The following is a 5,230-nucleotide window of genomic DNA, read 5'->3' as shown; positions in this document are numbered from 1 at the left end:
TTTTTTTTAATGTGGTTATACTTCAATGAGCTTTTATTTTCTCTATAAAAGCTTTCTTTCATATTTTGGGACATTATGTAATTTGGCTTCATACCAGTATTATTAAAGTCTTATTAAAATCCATTACATTGAAGTAGACTCATTATTATAATACTAAGCCACGTGCTCGGCTCCAGAGTGCTGCTGTTTTTGCAATCATACACAAACTACATTTTGTGCATTTGTGATACTACATAAAGTGTAATGTTCATGAACCATTTGGCTACTAAAGGGAGCATGGTAATGTATTATAAGATATGACTGTTTATAAAGTAATTTCTGACTTTCTCTTTTCTTCCTACAACTGTTTTTCACCTCAAAATTGGTCTGTGGCTTACTGCCAGAAGAAATTTGCACGTATGTGGAGGGGCAGGGTAAAACCTGAAGAATTACTTTAATAAAATGTCACTTAAACAGCTCATGCACATCTTTGGTCTCTAAATCAGTGAGTAGAAGCATTTTTGAGTTATACTGGTCTGACAATGAGACAGAGGGGAAAGAAGAAGCAGAATTTTTGGTTTTGGCAGGAGAATTGGTGTTTTCTTTGTAGATAATTGCTGATCTAAGTTCAGTCGTAAAAGATACATGTGTTGGTTTGTTGTCGTACACACACACATCCCCCCACCCTGCAGGACTCTCCTGTTTGTATAACGAAAGAGCGGTACTGGAGAATATGATAGGATTTTAGATTTCTTCCTGTCGGTTTTTGATCTGATAGAGCCACATGGACAAGCTTTCAGACTAATTGTCAGTTGACTTAGGCTAGTGAGCGGGCTCTCAGATTGCCAAGGCAACTTTATGGAAAGGGAGAAAAGGCACAGGTACAACTCGCTGACACAGCATGTGCTTAGTCGGGTTAATGTTTTAGAGCAAACCTTACAGAAGGTTTGTGTTGATGCCTAGAAATCTGTACGCTTCTGGCTTTTTTTGTTTGTTTTTTTTAACAGTTCAGGAGATAGTGCTTTGACTTCCAAATAAAGAATAAATACTAGAGGAAACAAAGAAAACAGGTAAATACAGTAAATAGTGTTTCTGCTCCTGAAGCTCAAATTCAAGATTAATAGAACCATTTGGGCTGAAAGGACCTCTAAAGGGCGTTGGTCTTGTCCCTTGCAGAAAGCACGATTGACTTACAAGTTAGATCCAGTTGCTCAGGCCTTGTCCACTGAGCATCTCCAAGAACAGATTCTGCAGCCTTTCTGGTCATCCATTCCAATACTTGACCTCACTGACACCCTTTTCTGTGTCTTTCTCTTTTTTTCTACTGTCAGAATTTCCATTGCTGCAGCTTATGTCTGTTGCCTCTCATCCTTTTGTTGCACGTGTCTGAAAAGAGTCTGTCTGTCTTCTCTAACTTCCTCGTAGGCAGCTGAAGTCAGCGGTTAGGTTCCCCCCACCTTTACCCTTCTCTCCTCCAGGCTGAACAAATTCCCCTCTCTCATCCTTTCTCATTCATCATGTGCTCCATACTCTCACCATCTTAGTGTCCCCTCACTATCTGTCTCATGCTGGGGAGACCAAAGGTGACACTACTCCAAACATGGTCTTGCAAAAAGCTGATCAGAAGAGCGTGAATAATCATTTCTGCTGACCTGTTGACTACACACTCTAGGAGAGCCTGGTGCGTGGATAGCCTTCTCTGTTGCAAGAGCACTTCATCTCTTGTCCATCTGGATTTCTGGGTCCTTTTCTTCCACGGTGCTTTCCATCTAGCGGGCAGCCAGCCACCATGGAGTTGTTCTGCTTGTGGTGCAGGACTTTGTTGTGTTTTCATCAACCCATTCGTTTAGACATTAGTATAGCTGGACTTTGAACCACTGACTCTGAGTCTGATTGCTCGGCAGTGTGAAACCTCACAGGTCCCATCAAGGCCACCAGCACTGCTCCCGTGTTAAACCACCCCTCCAGCCTACTGGTGGAAAGGGAGTTGACTGAAGGCTGAGGCTTCATTAGGGATCGCTTAAAAAACCCCGGACAGGAAACTGAAAGGAGACTCGGGGGGCACTTCAGTAGTTACTTCAGGAGCATTAAATGGAAAAAGAAATCACATTCCAATAAAATGCTGAGAACCTATCATGTTCAATGTAACTGTGCCCTGAAGGTTAAATCTAAATTCTGCCATCATCCAGATTTTCCTTCTAAATATTATTCCTTTCTCCTGTCGGAGAACCCAAGGAACTGGCAAGCTTGTTTACATAAATTTCATTTAAGAAAGGGTGGTTTCACAGGCTGACATACTGAATGACAGCATAATCTCCATCGTTGAAGCTTTGATCACTGACTGAGCATTTTATTGCTTAGTATATTAGGACTATTTTCACAAAGATAACAAAAAGTATGCTGTGATCAGTACAACTGTTTTGATTTCCAATACAGCCTGTGATAACATTGGCAATAAAAGCTCTTCTGGCGCATCGCTCGGCCTGAAAGGTCTATGTACGTAACTGCAGAAGCTGCAGTAGGTCATCATCTTGCAGGGGCTTGAAGCTGTTGAGAACGGGCAAAATAAACAAACATTCTGACTTGCCATTCTTGGCTTTTCTCTCTGAAGCTGCGTGATGGGAGTGGAACAAAGCACAGAGGCCTCACCTGATCGCCCTGAAGCAGCAAATTACACAGGTCTAGGTCTACCTGGGGGCCTGGGATAAGTTTAGGATGTGTGGCTGGGGCTGTGGGGAGCAGGTGGGTTGCAGGGAGCCTGGAAGCTGCTGTCAAGTGGTGTGAGACTCATGAAGGAGCTATGAGCCCTTTCGTAATCCAGTGGGGTTGGCTTGGGTTTCTGCTACACTGGAAATACTTGAGGATGAAGTACAGAAGTGACCACAGCTGAAAGGCCATTTATTTGCAGCTGTTTCTTCTCAGTTGAGGGTAAGAAAAGGATTTATATAATACAGGGCTAGAAGTGTGAGGTACCAACTCTCTCTCTTCAGTGGGTGATGGTTCAAAGGGTTTGCACCACTAAAGCCTCCTTTAGCAGATTTTCTCTCCTTTCCCTTTAAAATCCAGGTTTATCTAATGTAAAACTCTCTGATTTGAGAACAGAGGGATAAAACTTGTTTCAAGTACATAGTCTGCATGTGCTCCGTGTTCTCAGCCTGGGGAACTACTGAAAGGCACATGTTGAAAAAGCATTAAACAGAACTGACTGTTCAAGAAACCCTATATGAGACCTTTAAATCCGTGTTCCCTTCCTTTTACACTTAACTCACGTGTTTATTTTCTCTGGCTTGAAGGAAATGAGGAGAAAAAAATGAGGGAAAAAAAAAGGATTTGTGAACTGTCTGTGCCTCATTCGAAAACCCCCAATGTCTTCCTGACATTTACAGCTCAGTTAAACAGCAGTGAAAGGTTTAATGAAGCATGTGGTTAATCAAGCTATGGAAGAGTGCAGCATTTGATTTTTTTTTTTTCTTCTAGAGTAGGAACTTAATCACAGCAGCTTGCCTCCTAACACTGCTCATCTTCTGTCTTCAAAGGCACCGATGCAGTGGGGCTTTGAGCCCCTTTTCTGCTGAAGAGGTATCCCAGGAGGAAGGTGCCATGGGCAGCTCCGTGCCTGCAAGGCACCACCAGATAACCGTGGTGGGATGGCTGCTGCCTGTCAGTCCAAGTAACAAACAAGGTGGGCACCATCTTGCTGTGAACTGTGCAGCAGAATGGCCACACTTAAAACAGATATATCTAACAGGGTACATGAATTGCAGTGGGGTTTCTTTGTGTGTGTGTCTGTACCTGATTTTTTTTTTTTTTTATTAAGACGGCTTTGGAATGGGCAACTGCTATTTCTGTCTTGATGCTTCAAGGTTTGTGCTGGAAAATCTGGCTTCTGTCAGGGCACTCCCTCTCATCCAAATATGAGTTAAGAAAAATCAAGCTCAATGTGCTGGATTTTTAGCTGTTGACATTATTTACTGTGCTCTTAACAAATGGTGCCCTAAGGAGAATGAGAATAATGTGCTCCAGCAGCAAAATATGCATAATAAAGAAGCAATTGCCTACGGTTTCCCGGGATTTCTTACTCCGCTCTCTATCTCCCTATTCCTCCATTGTTTCAAGCTAATGTGTATTTCAGTTCTGCAATGCAAATATTCAGAAGGGCTCCCTGCACCAAAGGAGAGGAAACTAAATACATTCAAATCACTGCTTCAGTGGCATCGGTTGTGTCCCGGTTTGCCAGAGCCTTGGGTACATTCTTTAGCTGGCTGTATAATTCTGCTGTTGCTGCTCGTTGACTTGTGCTGAAGTCTTCTATGTAGCATATCTTCTTGTGAGTGGGGTTTTTTTGTTCTCCACTGTTCAATCAACTCTGACTGCTAATCAGAATGTTGCTGGGTAAACAGGACTGATTAAAATTAAAATTTTAATTTTGTGTTGTGAACAATATGGCACATTAATATTTGTACTGTTACTAAAGATACTACTAATAGCCCTTCCCAAATCTTCGTCCGCAAAGCCAAGCCATGATGAATAATGCATCTAGTGTTTTATGGTATGGTTTTCATATTTATTTCTTGAAGGGCTGACAAATTTTGCTGAAGAGCTTCAGGTTCAGATGCCAGGATTTTGTTTTCCACGTATTCCCTTTTTCAAGGGTGACTATATTTAATTATATTGAATTTGGGTATCCTATTTACTCTTTCTGGTTTTAAATCTCACAGGGAAGAAATGTTTCTGTGGCAGCTGAGGACATTAGGCTGTAAGAAACAGCCATATCACGAATGCCTTAGTCTATATCAATCTACATGTTGCTGTTAAACGTTGTTTTTCTGTCTTCCAGAGGAGAAAACCCAAGAGCTGGTTAGGTGCAGGAATACCTTAAAAGAGTGTTGACCGGTGCTTGGAGACTTGCCCTTGAGGAAAGGGACATGGGAGCCTAGAAAGTCCTTGACAGCAAAACAAGTTTGTGATGGGATGCTGAAGTCTGAGGATGAAAGGGAGAGAGAACAGGAAGCACATGTTTGCACAAGAGGTCTCTTACCTATCAGACCCTTCAAGGCCCAAGGAAGCTGTCTGGAAACAGGGAGGGAAGTAACCTCCCTGTGATTTGGAGAAAAAAACTGGAGTAAGAAGGAGGATGGATAGCCCGAGCACGTCAGATGAGCCTGTTCTAAACTGAAGGAGCTTTTTGAAATGGCTAGGGAACATGTATGCTGAAAATCTGTGTTCGTCTTGTGCTAACTAGAGTTACTGG

The sequence above is a fragment of the Buceros rhinoceros genome, unplaced genomic scaffold, assembly GCF_000710305.1.
Source record: "Buceros rhinoceros silvestris isolate BGI_N320 unplaced genomic scaffold, ASM71030v1 scaffold27384, whole genome shotgun sequence".
Lineage (NCBI taxonomy): Eukaryota > Metazoa > Chordata > Aves > Bucerotiformes > Bucerotidae > Buceros > Buceros rhinoceros.
The sequence above is the reverse complement of the archived record's forward strand: the minus strand, read 5'-3'. Positions refer to the sequence as shown.